The sequence below is a fragment of the Pituophis catenifer genome, unplaced genomic scaffold, assembly GCF_029215685.1.
Source record: "Pituophis catenifer annectens isolate HBS135680 unplaced genomic scaffold, rPitCat1.0.hap2 SCAF_6, whole genome shotgun sequence".
In the NCBI taxonomy this organism is placed as follows: Eukaryota; Metazoa; Chordata; class Lepidosauria; order Squamata; family Colubridae; genus Pituophis; species Pituophis catenifer.
In genome coordinates, this window is record NW_027256886.1 from 33,051,518 (window position 1) to 33,071,577 (window position 20,060).

The window sequence follows — 20,060 nt, forward strand, 5'->3', positions numbered from 1 at the left end:
ATTATTAGATTGTTATTCTAGTTTTCCTCCAAGAGTACAATACTATTTGGATGGAGATTTCCCTTTATTTTTTATTTTTATGTTCACAACAGCAACCCTGTGAGGTAAGTAGTGTGGGAGAGAATGATTAGTTCAAGTTTCCAAGACTAAGAGTAGAGCTGATTTATTTATTTATTTAGCATATGGCTGATCACATATGCTACAGTAGAGTAGAGTAGAGTAGAGTAGAGTAGAGTAGAGTAGAGTAGAGTAGAGTAGAGTAGAGTAGAGTAGAGCTGAATTCAGTTCCTTGCAGTCCTACTTTCCAATCTTAAACTGCATAATAACCTCGTGACTATTTCTGGATTATTCATTGTCCAGAACAGGATTCAAAATTTATTGACTTTCTGGTTATAATCTAACCACCCCCCAAAAATACTTTACCTCTTCTAAGCTTGTCATTTGTTCATCTTTCAGCTCTCTTGCACACCCTTCAGCAATGTGAATATTGGAAATCTGGATGATTCTGGATGCAATGTCACATTAAGCATTTTCAAAAGAGTGGACTGTACCTTACTCTTTGTAAGTGAAGCATGTGTAGTAGGTTCCATATCTGAAGGAACATTTTACATTCTGTAGACACTATGCTACAGTTTTATTCCTTTCAACTATTCTAATGTAGAATGAAAAAACAAAAAAGGACAGGTCCCACCTCCCATATATTGTATTATCTCTGAGCCCAAGATATCATTATCAACAATGGTGAAGAGAACATTGCTCTTTGAGACAGGCGCACCTGTTTGCAGGGTCAAGCTTTAAGACATGAGTCAGTTGAACCTGGGAAGAGCTGATTGCCAGCAGCTTTTTATGAAGTGGCAGAGATGAAAATTGTTGAAAAAGTATCCTTTCAGATGACCTTTACAGTCCCACTTTGGATCCTGAACCTGAAAACTGGTTCCCTAGGCATATCAGTCTTTAACTGGACTGTGACTACATCTCCAGCCTGATTTTTCTTTCCTGAATAGTATTCTTTGATTTGGACCCATAGACTGGCTTGAAAACCCTGATTTTAGCATTTGAGTAGGATTAATGAAAGGACTTCTGACCTCAGTTATCTAACTCTGCTCTCTCTTTTAATCTCTATATCTCTGAGGGACAGGATATTATAACTCTGCTTTTGTTTCATTCACAGACATGAAGTAAATAAATACATGAAAAAAAGTTTCTTTTTTCTAGGTTTTCATATTCACTCCAATTTTTGTTTGAGTGAATTAATATTATTATATTTATATTATCTTTTTGCTTTTGATAACTGCATTTTAAAACACCTATGTGTGTGTATAATGTATGCACATAATATATTTTTTTTCAGTTTGTAATTGCATATTGCAATGATAAAGTATGTAAACAAGAAGTTTTAAAAATGAAATATGTCATCAATTGTTTTGTATTTTTTCTAGTTCTTCCAGGGTTAAATAATAAATAATACAGTAGTCCTTGAATTGTGTTAGAATTGTCTGATAACCATTTTATAATGCCATAGCATAGTGTCCTTGGTATTTTTTAATTCAATTTGTCTTCCACAAATCTGTTTTAAGGTGTTTTCTTCCCTAAAAAATCAATGCAGTTCACACTCAGGATCAAAGGCTATGGTCCCAATTGATTCTTTAACCCCAATGGCAAGATGTATTTCCTTAAATCAGGCCAGGTTCATGGAATTCATGGAAGCTGTGCTCTTCCATTCTTTCTGTCAGTTTGTGTTGCACATAGCCTTTCTTGTGAAAGATGGAAAGTGGACCAATTCACACAACTATTTGAAGATTAAACTGTGTGTATGGGAGGAGGCAGTGGAGTGAATGACCAGTGCCCAGATTTTTAAAAGTTGCCTTTGTCTATCTCTATACTCTGCTGGCCTCAGTTTTGTTCTTTGAGTGCTTGTTTTGTTTTGGGTTCTACTGTATGTTTTCTTTTGAAATATTGTTCTATGTGGGCTACAAAAAAACCTGGATGATTTTGTGTATATCTTTGTTGACATCTAGTATCTAGATTTTTGCAGCTGAAACCAGGTGGTCCTACTCTGCTGAGCTAAGAGTTTACAGGGGTATAAAATTGACTTGGCTGGCCTCCAAGAAGTCTGCTTGGTGGTAAGGTTGTGCAGGAAAGAAATGGTAAGGCAAATCAAATGAGGCAAGCATCTAAGACCTACTTTTTTTCTGTCAAAGCAAACATTTGATATTATTGCACCAAGACAGCTGATAAATGAAGCTTTCTGTGTCAGATAACCAAACGTCCAAAGAACCATGAAATAGTGATAATTGGTGGTTTTGACTGCTCTGACACCTGCTAGAAATCTAATTCTGCTATAAATCTAACAAATTTCTGTATTCTTTTGCTGCAATGTCATGTATCAGATAGTACAAGAAAAAAAAATAAGGAAATATTCTATCTGGAAGAAATTGATTGATTGAAGAACTGAGGATGACTGAAATCTTGGAACAAAATGATATCAAGGGGAGAATAGAAAAGAATGAGACTTGTATCCTGGATTATAGAAGAGCAGATTATTATAAACATACAGTAGATGGAAGGTAGGTGGTAGGTATAGAAGTTTGAAATCCTGAAGGAGAAAAGTATCTGGGAAGCATGGAAAACCTGAAAATGAGATCAGATCACAGCCACAAATAATCCCTATTAGAAAGAAAAATGGGAGACATCTGAAGAGACCAGTATGGATACACAGAGTTTACAAAAAAGTGAAAAGTAAAAGTGACATTTAATGGAAGAAATTCACAACTCCAAAAAAGTGCAAAGCTGTAAATTTGTGTCAAAAATGATAAAGTTCAGAATAAACTGAGATATGTGAGAATTGCCTCAATCCCAATTGACAGAAAAGCGTTTTTTTTTTTGGCTAAGAACAATCCAGAGAGGCTTGAACAGTGGCTGAACTAAACATGATACAATCTATTGTGGCCAGAGGTGGTATTCAGTAGGTTCTGACCAGTTCTGGAGCACCAGTAGCGGAAATATTGAGTAGTTCAGAGAACCAGTAAATGCCACCTCTGACTGACCCCACCCCCATCTATTCTCTGCCTTCCGAGTCCCAGCTGATCGTGAGGGAATGGAGATTTTACAGTATCCTTCCCCTGGAGTGGGGTGGGATTGGACATTTTACAGTATCCTTCCCCTGCCACACTCACCAAGCCACCAAGCCATACCATGCCCACCAAGCCATGCCCACAGAAGTGGTAATAAAAAAATTTGAATCCCACCACTGATTGTGGCCGAAGTAAACATGATACATTTTAATAAGGAGAAATGCAAAGTCTTGAAATACTCAGTGCTACAATTGTGCCTAATGAAAGGCACAAATACAGAATGTGGAAGAAGCGCATGGCAGCAGTACAAGCGAAACAGATCTGAGTGTCCTGAAAGTTTTTATGTGGACCATAAATCAGAAGCTCATAAAAAGGCAAATGCATTTTGGGAATGTATTTAGAGGCACACGGAGCCCTGATCATAGGACATATCTGTCCTATTCTATTCTGTTCTGTTCCTGTCCTCACTTCCTGGCACTGCAGCCTATTAAAATAAGCCACATTAGAATAAATTCAGAAGATTACCCAAGATAGTGAGTGGACTGGAAAACAAGAATAATTAAAGGAAATAGTATGTCTAGTCTGCAAAACAGAAGAGATGTGAGAGATTAGATAGTGACCTTCAGATATCTAAGTAGTTTTCATACAGAGGAATGAATTGGTTTAGTCTCTGTTGCCCCAGAAAGCAGGAACACACCCAGGAACTAAATTTGAGGGAAGTAGATTATATATTTAGAGGATTTTCCAGATGATAAGAAATATCAACATATGGACCAGTCTGCCTTAAGAATAGTATGTACTATTCTTTCACTCACTCACTAGAGGTTTTCAGAACCTGAAAATCTATCTGATAAAAATACTTTAGCACGTCTGCACTGACCAGGAAATTGGGTGGGAAATTGCTACTTTAAAAAAAAGAGAATCAACTGTGTTTCCATATAAGAGTTATGGGGGAAGGAACAAAGAAAATTCTCTACATCTGTGAGAAAATACCTATGGGTGTGGGGAAGGTGTCTGTGAGTTAGTGAGTGCACTGCACATATCACATTATTCTTTGTTACTTAAATATTTTTTTAAAGTTGGAGATAGGTTTAGTGGAAAATAACATCACTCTTCACCACTGTCCTCCCTTTTTAGGGTAATTTAATGGCTACTCTAGGCGCACACTGTAATTTTTCTTCTGTAATCATGTCGATTGATCAAACAGTTCCTCTCCCAAGTACAGCAGAATTGATAGACTGGACTCATTTTAAATTATTTAAATTTGTAGATAACAGATCTCTAAGAAGGAATAAAGAATTATTCAGCTCCGTTCTTCTGACATGAGTTGAAGCGAACCCAGGTATTTTTAATCTCCTCAGAAAACAGCCAATAAATATGTAGCATCTTGCTTTTTGGTTGGCAGGATTCTAGTGTATAGCAGCAGCACAAACAAGTTAAGGAAAGTAAATTTGATTAGGCAAGTATGGGAGTGCAATAAGAATCTAAACCCTCATATATTTTGATCACATTCAGCAGGAGTACGAATTAAGTGACAAAATAAATAAATTAAATCGAGATACCAGTACCAGAAAACATAAAAAAAGATTCATAGAAATTAATCTGAGTGCGAAGTGACTCTTCTTTCTGGCCCAATAAAATAAAGAGTGAACTGTGACACCAATGACATTTTTCAACATTAAGGGTCTCAAATTTAGACATAATTTGATAACATTTCAAAGGTTTGTCTATTCTACATTTTAGCATACCTCAAAGGAAGCACTTTATTCTTTATATATTATATCAAACGTTAGAGTCAGCATTTAAGATCCAACTCACATGCAAACACCAGTTTCTTCTGACACTCTCATACATTTCATACAAGCTGTAGTTGCTGACATGTGCAGGACCTGAAGCCCAAATGTTGTTTCAGTTGGATCTTGAATCAATGGTGACTAATCTAATCAAGATGGCTGTATGGACAGAACCAATATGAAGTTATCCTGCACAGGCACAAAAGTGTTCATGTGGGGCTACTATAATATATGAATTAGAGTAGGGAATTGCATATTGTCAGGATTGGATTCCTTCTATCTCTCCCCCCACCTTGTATCCACACGTCCTCATCCCTATTTCTATTCCCATCCCCATTGATGATGTTAGGTTACATTAGTGTCAGTTTAAGAGAGAGAAGCTTTGCCATTCAGCAAAAGTGCTAACCTTAATATCATCCATTTCTCTGTTCAGAAGGAGATAGGATGTCATCAGTTCCAGCTTCACTATGCATGAAGTAGATTGCCTGCTGTACCATTTGCCCAATGGGTAAAGGCATTTTTCAGCTCATAAAGCAAACTATAGACCAGTTTGTTCATTATGTCTCTGTAAAAGATAGCAAATATAAAGGAAAAAAAACAGGGTTTGTAAATGGGGGAAGGGCTAACTCTAAATTCTAAAGTCTAGTAGATTCACTATACCTGCCACAGATTTGTTTTTTAAAAAAAATTCAATAAGTTGATTTTGCTTCTGCCGATAGAATTTTGAGAACTGGCAGTAAGCAATATATACACATTAAGTACTGGTTACATATTCTTCCTAAAACTAGCTATCACTTAATTTATCTACATTACAAACAATTTCTTCCTCACTTCTGGGTACTATGAAAAGATAACCCATGATCAAGAATCTTCTTTTATTATGAAAACATTTTTCCCTCTGAAGCAGGATAGAGTTGTCTGAGCAACAGCAGCATTCTTTTGCACTTTAAAATGTCCAGTGGGAACAAATGAAACATTTTAAAAGCAAAGATGGCAGGTGTGCTAGTTCCACCAGCTACCTAATGAAATAGGAACTCCTGGATCAGGAAAAAATAAAACAAACTAGAGTAGAATCAGCACTACCATATTGGAATATGTACATACTGAAACTTGTATTATCCATACTTGATACAGGTACTCCTCCAGATACAACTGTAATGGAGCCTGTCTATTCCACTCATAACCTGAGGATTCGTGGGAGTGAATCTCATACCTTGAATGAGATCACTTCCTCCTTTCGCCCAGGCATTCGCCATTCAAATGTACAGTTTGTTAAGTGCACATGAGGTATTTCAGGGTGGGGAAGGCCATGAGGAGGCCTAATGACAGAACAGGCCACCTGCTTAAGACCACCCAAGGCCTTTCCGATCCACTGAAATACCTGATACTCCCACAATTGCTTCCCCCCACCCAACCTGCTGCTCCAGGTCATTTATCATGTGGAGATCTATCAAGCTGTCTCCTCTCCATCCTGTCAGCCATGCACGTCCCTCTGAAGCTCCATTTTGGTATGTGCAGGCCTTGCCCAGCACTTTGCCGACCAAAATGGAGCTTTGGAGGGTGGGCCTGCCCCTTCGACACTCCAATTTGTCTTGTGCAGGCCTTGCTGGCACTTTACTGGCCAAAATGGAGCTCTGTTTAGGCCTGCACAGGCCTAAACAGAGGTCCATTTTGGCCATCAAAGTGCCATGCGAGGCCTGTGCAGACCTAAACAGAATATCTGTTTTGGTAGGCAAAGTACAAGACAAATGTTAAAAAGCCTCTGCAGTTGTTTGTAAGGGCGAACAACTGTCGTGGTGCTGCAAGATTCGTAGTTTCGGGACTTGTTCATAAACACTATGGGCACTTATCACTTAACTTTGAATGTTCGCTAAGGGAACGCTTGTAACCCGGGGATTACCTGTACTGTGAACACTTCCAGATATGGATGTAGATTGAGTTGCTTACAGCAAAGAAGGCTGAAGAAACATGATAGTTGATTTAAGTATCTGAGGGATCATAATGTAGAAGATAGAACAGAATTGTTCCCAGTCTTCTGGAAGACAACAGAAGAAACAGTGGGTTCAAATTATAAGGAAGGAGATTTCAGCTTTGAGCGATGCTATAATGCATTCCTGAATACAGCAAGGGTTTGAACTAAATTATCTCCAAGATTCTGCCCAATTCTTGCATTCTATTATTCTAAACATACCTATAGCATTATGATGTCTTAAGTATCTTATGCAGCACTTTTATTTATTTATTTAATTTGTATACCGCCCTTCTCCAACAGGACTCAGGGCGGTGAACAGGCGGTAAAAACACAACATATAAAATTTAAAAACAATTTAAAAAACATTAAATAATTTTGGCCATCAATTTAAAACAACCCAATTAAAACCAATTATAAATTTAAAACCGTAAGGATGGGGTCAAGCCAGCCCGGCTAGATGGAATAGATGTGTTTTCAGGGTCCGACGAAAAGTCCGGAGGTCTGGTATCATGCGTATCTCTGGGGGTAGGTTGTTCCAGAGGGCAGGTGCCGCCACAGAGAAGGCTCTCCCCCTGGGGGTCACCAGCCGACATTGTCTGGCTGACAGCACCCTGAGGAGGCCCTCTCTGTGTGAGTGAACTGGCCGGTGGGAGGCTATTGGCAGCAGAAGGCGGTCTCGTAAATACCCCGGCCCTAAGCCATGGAGCACTTTAAAGGTGGTCACCAACACCTTGAAGCGCACCTGGAAGACCACAGGAAGCCAGTGCAGCTCGCGCAGGAGAGGTGTCACATGGGAGAGCCCCGTTGCTCCCATAATCCCCCGCTTGGCCGCATTCTGGACCAACTGGAACCTCCGGGTGCACCCCAAGGGGAGCCCCATGTAGAGAGCATTGCAGTAGTCCAGGCAGGAAGTGACGAGGGAGTCCCGATCTAGAAAGGGACACAACTGGCATATCAGGCAGACCTGATAAAAAGCCCCCCTGGCCACGGCCGTTATATGCTCTTCTAAAGACAGCCGTGTATCCAGGAGGACGCCCAAGTTGCGAGCCCTTTCCATGGGGGCCAATGATTCGCCCCCAATAACCAGCGATGGCACCAGCTGGCTATATCGGGACGCCGGAAGCCACAGCCACTCGGTCTTGGAAGGGTTGAGTCGGAGCCTGTTTCTCCCCATCCAGGCCCACACGGCCTCCAGGCACCGGGACATCACTTCACAAAACTTGTGATGTTATCAGCCTGATTAATATTTACTTTATTTTAATGGTAAAATTAGAAATCTTGGGTGATGAACAGGCTGGTCTATTAGATTGCCAACATCAAGGAATTTTTTGGAAACTTTTAATTTCTGGAGTTGCTCGCTTATTTTATTACTGTCCTGAAAATTGATGTGTTTGTAAAAATGTCTGATGCTGTAATTCATACAATAGCAAGAAATAATTTGTAAGCATTAGATTATTTCACCACCAAATAAGTGGGAACCTGTATCCTCCATATGTTTCTGAATTGTAGTTATCAGCATGCTTCATTTTTCATTCCCATGTTGCTCACTCAACTGGGAGCTAAGGGTGTTGTTAGTTCAGGAAGATCCAGATGGCCAATAGTTCCTCTTCCCTGATTGTGCAGTGTTACACTGGAGGTAATTTTTCTTTCTCTAATGTTTCTCTCACCAATTTCTTAAAAGCTACCCTGAAAGATTGAGGACTATCTTAAATAGCATTCTGTAAAATATGCTGCCAAAAACTAGAGTCAATTAATCTCCGTGCATAAAAATGTTTTGCACATAAAGTCCATAGTTAATTCTGTATCTTTATGTCCATGATTTTGGGAAATCACATTCACAGTCATAATCCAAAAGTTATGTATAGCTGTATATTTTCCCCACATATTGGAATAACTGAACAATTAATAGACTATCATAAATTTCAGATAATGCATGTTTTCTAACATATGTCTTCAATGTCACAAAATTCAGAGTATTTGCAAAATAATATTTTTTTAAATCTTTCATTAAGAAAAATGTTGGGAAAATGTCTGTGAGAATTTTGTCAAGGGATAGCTGTCCTCTATCAAAATACATTTCTAATCCAATCCTAGAAGACAGTCTATCTTAAAGTTCCATTAATATGTCATTAATGAAGCTTTTTAAGCACAGATAGAGTGCAGTGTTGTAAGATGTATGCCTGTTACATAGTTTCCTTGTGTTTACGTCTTCCAGATCATGTAACTTATAACTCCTTTTGTCAGGGTTCCAAGTAACACCCCCAACGTAAGAAGACTCCAAGGCTAGAAGTTCCTCAAAGCTCCATTTTATTAGATATGTCATATTGGCACATTGGAAAAACCTGACTTTGAAAGCTTCCAGGTTTTCCCCACCCAAAAGAAAATCCAATTCCCTTCCCCTGCACCCACATGTCCATCACGTGGTCCAATCAATGCACCATCCCAACTGGAGATGCCTCCCAGTCACTCCACTCCAGGTACAGGTCAAAAGTCCTTGACTCTCAAGGAAAGGAATGTTATTATGGCTAAATATCTCTACCACTCCATGCAATCCCCTTCCCAGTTTCCCACAGCACTAAATGTGGCAGCCCTGAAGATCCAAAGAAAAAGATGGCCTCCAGGACTGACACCTTTGTTTATTCATTACAATTTGGGCTATGTTTCAGTGATAATATTTCACAGCCTTGGTATCCAGTCAAATTTCATAGGTTGCTATAGTGTTTTAGTATACCTGTAAAATATCAGTCAGATTTTTGTTTAGCAGGGCTGCAATTGATGCATATCCATTCTTGTCACTATCTTCATATATAGCTGATATCTGTAAATGTCACTATAGCATTTTCTGGAGCTTTTTCAATACTTTTTTGATCAGTGTTTAAACATTTGTTATAAAAATCAATATTCCTTAACTATCATGTACATCTATCCTTCTGCTGCATTTCTAAAATGCTTTTTTCTTTAAACCTTCTTTTAAATTTCCCCAGGAGAAAAAAATGACCAATCTGCTTACCATCTGTTCCAATCAGTTCTGCTGTTCATGGGATGCATCCGCAATTAAGAATTTGTTCTCTCTCCTATACCAAATCTCCCTCTAAATCCCAGATACTGGCAAGCTTATGATTCATAGATCATGCAAGACTAGTGCTAAAAGGCTGTATAGCCAAGGAGAACAAATTCTTTTGATTTGAGAGTTACTCTTAATCTTGTGGGACATGCCAGTAGCGGTACTCCAAAAGTAGATGAATTGCCAAAAAGGCAACTGAGTAGGACTAGAGCAAACCAACAATAATAAAAAAAGAAGCAAACACATTCTGTGCAAAAATAATTAAAATTAGTAATCAATATCAAATTGGTAAATCCTTTTGGCATAGATTTTATAATACCATGTAAATAATCCTACCAAGTGCAGAAGAATGATAGAATAACTATTGCCATTACTATCTTCAATACAGTATAGGAAAAAAAATTTTTTTTTTGAAAGCAGCTATATATCCAATAAGCAAATAGTTAGTCTTCATGAGGCACATTGGGAAAAAAATTAAAAGGATGGAATTTAAAATGTAAACTGACCCCCAGCTATTAATTAAATGCTGTTCTAGATATTTTTGGTTGGCCAATTTCTATTTTCTAGCACTAACCTGTTTAGATTTGTAACCTTTCAATTAGCCTTTTCTAAGCTGGCTGACACCAAATTCACAAGCAAATAGCATTGGACTGTATTTAGTGACAGATGAAGAAGGATTCCTAGAGATGCACCAAACCTGGGTGGAGAACTCTTATGACCCATGAGTTGCAGATTTCCGACTTCTGTTTTCAGAAAGACTTGTGATGGTTGTATTTACTCTACAGATTCTTAAATAAGAATGTAAAGAGAATGCTGCTACGTTAAAATCAGTCCCTATCTTGAATCCTAGTTTGGCCTTGGAGTTCATGAATATAATATAAAAATAATAATTGACTTACTGTTGCTTTTTGCAACTGGAATTCATTGACCTGGTGTCTCCTGAACATGAAATAGGAGACATAGCTAATAACTATTGATGTGCTAGCTGTGGATATGCCTATCCCCATGACACTGTCTAACCTCATTTTAAATCAATCTATAACAATATAATTTATAGTCACTGCACATATTGAAAAGTCTTGTATAGATACAATTGCCTGTACAATGCTGATGAATAAAAGTGACTTTAACTGGCTTTCTGTTACAAGAAACTGGTTAAATCAATATCTGGCCTACAATCAAGTACTAATAAGGATTCTTCAGGAATTGTAATTCAGAAAAATAGATACAAGTGTGATTTTCATATGTGATCTTATTCAGATACAAAAGCTAAATGAGTAAACCAATTGGATAAATTGTGTAGTGATAAATATTCACCAACCGTGCCATAGGTTTGCCTGATTTTAAACAGGACTCAGGACCAACATTTTCAGGAACACATTCAGTTTTGAAAATATTACTCTATTTTAGATAACTATTATTAATATTTTACAGTAAAAGATAAAAAACTAACAGAAACTAATAAAGATAATAAAAAGAAAAAAGAAAAAAAGAGAGAAGAAAGCCAAAGCATTAGAAGGAAAAAATATAAAGAAATGACTTTATTTCTTTTACAACCATAATTTTAAGTACAAATTTAAATTGCTCTCTTATTTTAAAGTTAAAGCAGGTATTTTTTTTTAAAAAAAAAATCTATTATATATATTTTTTCTGCTTTATGCAAAAAGTCCAGAAGGGATTTCCAATCAGCACTGAAATTGATCACAATCTTTTACCTGATCAAAGCTGACAATTTTGCCATGTGAGCAAATTCTATTATCTTTAGCATCCACTCTTTCTTGTGGGTATTTTCAACTCTGTTCACTGTTGTATATATAAAAATCACATTGTTATTATCATATATAAAAACAAAGTTACATAAGGGCTTTTTTTCCAGGTTTTTGTCAATCAGTCCTAAAATAAGCACCTCTAATTTCAGTTGTATATTATTCTTTAAAATCTGCTAAATTCATGTATGTATTTGAATCCAGATTTTTAAAACATTTTTACATGTCCATCAAGTATTACAAAAAAAATCTCTTCTTCTTTGCATTTCCAAATTTGAATAATTTGAAACAGAAGATGAAAAGTGAAAGTTTTTGAAATGTTATTGGTAATCTACTTTGATAACTATTTATGATGGCATTATTTTCTTGTCTGGAGTTTATAAGATACAACCTGTTTGGTGGCTGAAAATACCTCAGGCTGGAGTCTGAAACCAAGAATAGACAATGTGAATATCAACTGTATACCAGGCCTTGCAGTCACAATTAAATTTATTCTATTTTTGTTTTCTTAATTGATCACTATGAGTTTAGAGGACATGGTTCCTGAATTGTCCTGAGTCCAAGTTGTGAAAAGCTTTAAAAATTCAAATCAGCATAGAGTTCTGAGTTCAACGCAGAAACATATAATAACCAGTGTGGTGATTACAGAATTGGTATTGCAACAGTGGCTTTTACCCACAGCTTCATTATATACCAACTGTAGTTTCTGAATCATCCTCAAATGCCACCTCATTACAGCTTGTGACTGTTGCAATATTTTCAGGATCAGACTCAATAAAGATAATAGAAGTTAAAGATTTAAATATATCTCTCTTTAATCATAATAGGCATTCTATATTCGCTGAATATTCAAGATAGAAGCAAGGAAAATGGGGAGGATGGCTCCTTATATATACAAGGGGTGGAGCCAGGAATGGGAGTGGTAAATTATGAATACATTAAAGTCCAAAGAATAAGTTAACCCCTGATGTTCCATATATACATTATTTACACATTAGAGAATAAGGCATTTACATCTGACAAATCCCCCTCTAAATGCCGGTTCGTTATACAACACCAGTTACATTCAGATTCAGGACAATATAATACATATAATTTAGAAGTTAAATATTTGTGTTGTTTAGAAGGTAAGGGTTTTGTTAATATATCAGCTAATTGTTCGGAAGTATCACAATGTATTGCTTTGATGAATCCGTCTTGAGATAGTTGTCTCACGTGCTTAAATTTTATATCAATATGCCTGGACCTTTGTCCAATTGCATCGGATCTAGATATTTCAATGGCCGCTTTATTGTCTTCATGCATAATAAATGGTAAAGTAGGTTTCTTCCAAACATCTGTGATCAAATCATTGAACCATACAAGGTTATTTGCAGCTTTAGACAAGCAAACATATTCCGCTTCTGTGGTAGAAGTGGCTACCAGTTCTTGTTTACCAGTATACCAGTAAACTGGACAATCGTTCAATAGAAAAACATAACCAGAGGTACTCTTTCTGCATGATGTATCACCAGCCCAATCTGCATCAGCATAACAAGTAATTTTTGGTTCTTTGTCATTATTTGGTTCCAATATTAAACAAAAATCTAATGTACTTTTCAGATATCTTAAAATTCTTTTGACAGCTTCCCAATGATACAAGGTTGGTTTGCTAACATATCTTGACAATAAATTGAGAGGTAATGCAATATCTGGCCTAGTCCAATTAGATATATAAAGGAGTGAACCTATAACTGATCTGTAAAATGTGTTGTCTTTAAACTCAGGGGAAGATTCATCAGTGTTTCTAAGAAAATCAGTTTGCATAGGTGTGTCACATGTTTTGGCATTATTTAAGTTACATTTGTTTAGGAGTTCAATAATTTTATCTTTCTGAGTAAGTTTGAATCCCCTTTTAGTTTTGTTAATTTGTACACCAAGGTATTTATTCACTCTACCTAGTGATTTCAATGAGAAATGTTCGTTTAACTTATTTACAAAGATTTCCCTGCTCTCTTTATGCTTTCCAATATATAAAATATCATCCACATAAATTAATACAAATTCAATATGATCATTACTCTTTTTTACAAAGAAACAGTTATCAGCAGTGGTGGCGTTGAAATCCATGGTCTTAAGTACTTTTACCAAACAATCGTACCATCTTTTGCCAGATTGCTTCAATCCGTACAAACTCTTATTTAATAACCAAATTTCGTTCTTATTAGTGTATTGACTGTGTGGTGCTCTTACATATATTTCCTTATCTAATTTTGCGTGTAAGTATGCAGTCTGTATGTCATATTGAAACACGTCCAGATTGAGTGCAGATGCTACTACAAGAGCTGTTTTGACACTCTCTGTTCTCACTGTTGGTGAATAAGTGTCAGTATAGTCTTCTGGATATTTTTGTGCATAACCTTGTGCAACTAGTCTGGCCTTGTATAAGGTATTACCTCCTTCCAAATTCTTAATTTTATAAATCCACCTGGTACCTATAATTGTTTTATCCTTAGGTGCGATCGCAGGTGTAAATACATTTAATTCTTGTAAACTTTCCATCTCTTTTTCCATAGCTAGTTCCCATTTTTCTCTTTCTTCACGGGGAAGTTTCAATACTTCCTCATATGTATTAGGTGTTATTTGTTCTCCATCCATATGCATTATGTAATCTTTGTATTTATTTGGTATTTGGTTTCTATTGTTTCTAATATTTCTTTCAGGTTTGCTATGGTTGTCATGCAAATATCTGGCTTCCTTTTTTGTTAATGTGTCTGTCTTTATTTTATGCTGACTATTTGTCCAAGTTTTGGTTTTGTTCTTACTTTTGTTAATATTTTGATTTTCTGTTGTTCCTTCCTCGCAAGATATATTATCTTTGCTTTTATTAGGAAATATTTCATTAAGGTGCAATTTAGACCAATTGGCCTGCTCATGGAACACAGCTGTTCTGGATACTATAAATTTGTTATTATTATCAATGAATCTGTACCCTTTGGTTCCAGTTTCGTATCCCATGAATCTTAATCTCCTGGATACGTTTTCTCCCTTTCTTCTCAATTGTTTAGGTATGTGTACGTCTGCAGTAACTCCAAATATGTGCATGTGTGCTAATTTGGGTTTTCTATTGTACATCACCTCATATGGTGTCTTATTCACAATACTGGACCATGTTCTATTTTGAGTGTAATTTGAATAATGTAAGGCTTCTGACCAAAATTGTTTGCCTAAACCAGCATCCTCTAATGTGCATCTAATCATGGTTTGTAGTGTGGAATTCTTTCTCTCTGCAATCCCATTTTGAAATGCAGAAAATGGATTGGACGTGAAATGTAGCATCCCTCTATCCTTTAACCATTGGGAGAATTCTTTAGACATGAATTCACATCCCCTATCTGTCATAATTTGTTTTATTCTGATATTATGCTGTGTTTCTATGCGTTTGTAGAATTCCTTAAATTTCTGAAAGGTTTCATCCTTGTGCTTTAATGTGTAAACAAAACCATAGCGACTGTAATCATCCACTATTGTTAGGAAGTAACGTTTTCTATAGGTAATTGATGGAGTTAATGGACCAACTAAGTCCATATGTACCAAATCAAAAATATTGTTAGTTGATCTGTTAGATTTTTTTGGTCTGGGACTGGTTTTTAGTTTGGTGGATTTACATACTGAGCATTCCAAATAATTTTCACAATTTTTTATTTTGACACCTTCTGCGTGTTCAGTCATTTTTTGTACTACGGGAAAGCTTGCATGTCCTAACTTCCTATGTAAGATGTGAGCACACTCATCATGAATTGGTTTACCTATTTTTGGTTTCTTCTCATTGTGTGTATTTTTGTTATCATGAGTTATTTTACATTCATCATTGTCACTGTTACTGACATTTTCATCATCTGCTTCAATACAATCTTCCATATTTGAATCAATGTTATGTAACCATCTTTCTTTGGTTATCAGATAGGGTAGACCCCCTTTTATCATCACAGTACCTACATTTGTTTTGTTCTTTTCTATAGTTGCTTTCCCCTTTGAGAAAACTATATTGATGTCAGATTCTCTGCTTAGTTTTATAGCACTCAGTATGTTGTGAGGTATTTCTGGGATTAATAATACCCCCTCTATTTTCCCTAAACCAGGCAAGGTCACATTTCCTCTGCCTAATACTTGAACCTTTTCTTGATTAGCTACCTTTATCACAAACTTATCTTCTGTAAATGAAGTTAATATACTTTTGTTGTTAGTGGTGTGATTTGTTGCACCAGAATCAATAAGCCAATTATTGTTCTCATCTTGTTGTGTTCTGGTGCTGTCTTGTTTATTTAGCCCATTTAGTGACCCAGATTTTCTCTCTTTTGAATTTTCTCTACCCCCTCTACTTTCTCTGTAATTTGGTGGACTTCTATATTTGTGTCTATCTGTGGAAGATTGTCTGTAATTGTATTTGCTCCTATATTCTGGCCTATGTCTCTCCCTTGGGACAGTCTCTTCTACTGTGTTCCCTGGATCCACAATTGTGGCATCTAAAGGCCTCATTATATTTATCTTGAAAGACTACTTTCCTAAAAGATTTGTGTTCTGTTTGGTTACTGGAACGATTTTTTCTTGAATTGTCTTCTGCTATCAATTTGTTAGATAGACTTTCTATTGATAAATATCCCAAATTAATGGTATCTAAGTGTGACATAAAGCTATCCCATGATGGATCAAGTGAATTGATAATAACACTTTTCATTGTTTGATCTGAAATCACTTCCCCCCTCAATTGCAGCTCAGCTCTTATTTTGTTTAGATTTATCAAATGCTCACTTATAGAAACCCCTGGTTTCACTCTAGAAGAAAAGAAATCCTTAGACATTCTTGTGGTTGTGGCTACGCTATCGCTGTGAAATAGATTAAACATGCATTGAATTATTTCTGATACAGTTAGGTTTGGTTTGATGCTATGATACATTGCAGGAGACACGCTAGAAATTATTATGAAAAATGCTCTATGATGTAAACAATCTATTTTTAAAGTCCAAGGTCTTCTTGGAGGACTAGTTATAAAGAATAGTAAATTTTCTTTCATGAAAATAACCTGAAGCTGTTGGTACCACTCTTGTAAATTAATGCCATCAATTCTAAGTTTTGGGAAGTCACTGGGTAAGTTCCCCACATTATTTTGTCCATTACTTACAACCTGAGGCAGTCCGTGGTCTCTCAAGTGCAGGAAATTACAGAACGGCATTGGGATGCTTGTAACGAGTCTGCGCGGTTCTCTGGCCAGTTCAAGTCTTTCGGGGCCGTCTACGTAGTTTTGCACATGCGCGTTGCTCATTTCTTCTTTGGCGCCGTTGTGGAAGGTTCTCTCCATTTCAGCTCTCTCTATCCGCTCCTCTTCAGATGAGTCGGTCTCTGGCTCGGTTTTTGGGGCTTTGGTGATGGCGACGGTTCTTCTCTTTCTCTTGTGTGCGCTGGCACTCGATTCTGTCTGCGGTGTAGGACGGAATCGGCATGGCTCTCTGGGCTCGGGTGTCGTCGTTTTCGAAGTCAGGATGGGAGCGTGCAGATCTTGAGTTGTCGGTTTGATTTCTTGCTTCTTCGTTGATGTCTTGGAGATTTTCAATCTTGGCCCAAAAGCAGCAAAAAGCGTTTTCATTGCTGACTTTACTTGAGACTTTGTTAAATCGTCTTCACTTTCTGATTTTGGTTCATCTGAAGAGTTTGAGACTTCTTTTTCACTTTCTTCGTCTGATAGCGTTTTTCGCGCCAGAAATTTTGAACTGAGCGTTTTGATTGGCTCTGCTTCATTCTCTTTTGAAGTTCGTTGAAACCAAGATGGCTGCCGTTCAAAATTTCGCGCGAGGTCACATCTTTTCTTTTTTACAACTATTTTCTCAGTAGTCATTTCACTCACAGTTTTTTGATCTTTGGGTTTTTCTTTAATGACGTTTTTCTCTCTCGCTGCTCCGCTGTTCCTCAGCATCTCCTGGAGGTCCGCGATGAGGCTTTCATCATTCTTTTGGCTTTTTAGTATCTTTAATATCTCTGACCTGAGTTCGTTATTTTCTATCTCAATTTTTTCCTGGTCGTTGTTTTCACTCATCAGTTCTTCTTCTTCAGTGGTGTATTCTTCGGATTCTCTCGAAATCGCATTAGTGGATTCGTTGATCATCTCTTGATCAGTTTCTATTTCTTTGCTGTAGGCCCTGGTGTTGGGCCTATCTTTCTTGGACATTTTTAATTACTTATTGAGTCAATTAACCATCCTCTGCTACCAGCTTGTTGCAATATTTTCAGGATCAGACTCAATAAAGATAATAGAAGTTAAAGATTTAAATATATCTCTCTTTAATCATAATAGGCATTCTATATTCGCTGAATATTCAAGATAGAAGCAAGGAAAATGGGGAGGATGGCTCCTTATATATACAAGGGGTGGAGCCAGGAATGGGAGTGGTAAATTATGAATACATTAAAGTCCAAAGAATAAGTTAACCCCTGATGTTCCATATATACATTATTTACACATTAGAGAATAAGGCATTTACATCTGACAGTGACAATAGTCTAACTGTATGGGGATGAGAGTGTAGATCACTGTTGCTAAATCTTCTGGGTCCAGAGAGGGACAATCTGCCCACCAACCTTAGCTGAGCAAAGGCCTATAGACCCTATATTCTTTTATGAGGAGAAACCATGAATTGCTAACTTACTCTTTATAAGGACGGTAATTTCATCCAGAACTATCACCAAAACTGACACAGAGCTAAGATAATTCTGAATAACTCTGACTTGTTGACTGAATGTAGCTTAAGCTTAAGCTACTTTCATCCTATCTTTTCCCATTTTTCTTTTTTGTCCCTTGGCATTCTGCCTCCAAGGCTCTTAGTACTTGGTCCATATCTGGAAGACCATAGTTCTTCAAGCCCTGGATTATGTCAATGGCTGGGCTCACTTGTTTAGTCCTCCTAACTCTTTTCTCAGACTTCTTGCCTTGCTTTTGAATTATTTAATTCAACCCATCTGCTCCATTTATCTTTATAGTCATGTTACTCAGGGTTTTTCTTTGTTCTTTTTGTCCTGTACATAAACTTCTCCTATTGATTTTCAGAGACTTTGAATCATTTACTTCAATGTACCTCTCTCCATGGCTCTTTTGTATAATTTTAGACTTCTGGCAATTTTGTCCTCCATCGTAAATAATTGGATTCTGCCTCTTTTCAGCTGTTGCTCCTCGGGAATCAAAATGTTTTACCTCCTGATGTCCACCTGGCCTCTTCTTTATAGATTAGTAAATGTCTAAAAAGCCAATTTATTCACTTTTTACAGGAGCAATTCTTCATTATTTGTGTGTTTGTTCAGATTTGTACACAGTTACCTTATATTTTAATGGGTTTTAAAATGTTCCATAAAAATCATACATAGATCAAGACCTAAGCATAATTATATTACTAAAATCCAATCTCTTTTCTCTCTCCCCCCCCCCCCGCATACACACAAAATCCCTGCAGAATTAAGAGAGGAAACCCCCTGAGTCTTATGGGAAGGGGAATTTTCTTTTCTTTTTTTCTAGAAAGCTGTAATGCAGAGAAATGATTTAAACTGTTAAATCGTGGGCGATTGAAGGAAGACTCGAAACAATGTAACTGTAACTCTTTTATTTAACTCCAGAACAGCAAAAGGCAATTCAAACCCCGGGCAACCCTTTATATAGGAAGGGGCTGTCCCCGGCTGCAACCACTGACGTGCCTTCTAATTTCCCGCTCTCAGGACTAATTCCTGATTGGCTCATTTGAACTGTACTTGATATCTAACACTCCTCCCCCCTAGTTCAGTGTCCACCCGTCCGGGGTCTCTATGCTACGTAGTCGCGTAAGTAGGCGGGTCGCTTGGAGGTTCGACCGGACCTGCGCAGTTCAGTTGTTCCGGTACCTTCGGGTTGAGAGGTTGAGGTCCGCTGCTCCCTCTGTGTGGGCTCCGGAACTCTCTCGAACTCGGTCTCTGGCGTGGATTCGCCTCCTTCTCCCACTTTACTTGGCTGTCCCCGCCGGCTCCTTTCGACGCCTGTCGCCTCCTCCGTGGACTCAGGTACGTGCTCGCTGTTATCTTCTTCCGGCTGGTGTTAGGCGTGTCCAGAACTGGCGTTTGTGTATTGGCCCGCTCTGGTACCGCTTGCGTGTCTTTTCTTTCCCCCTGGTTGTTGTGCTGGGTTTCCCTCTCGACTCTCGTTAATCTTCCCCTGAGCTGGTCGATGTGCCTTTTCCAGTGCTGGCCGTCTGTTGTCTGGACCCGGTAGGACAGGGGCCCCGTCACCTGGGTTATTGTTGCTGGTACCCAGAGTGGGTTTCCGCTCAGGTTTTTTGCGTAGACTCTGTCCCCTGGCTGGAACTCTCGGATTCTGCTCGTGGAGTCGGTTGGCTTCTC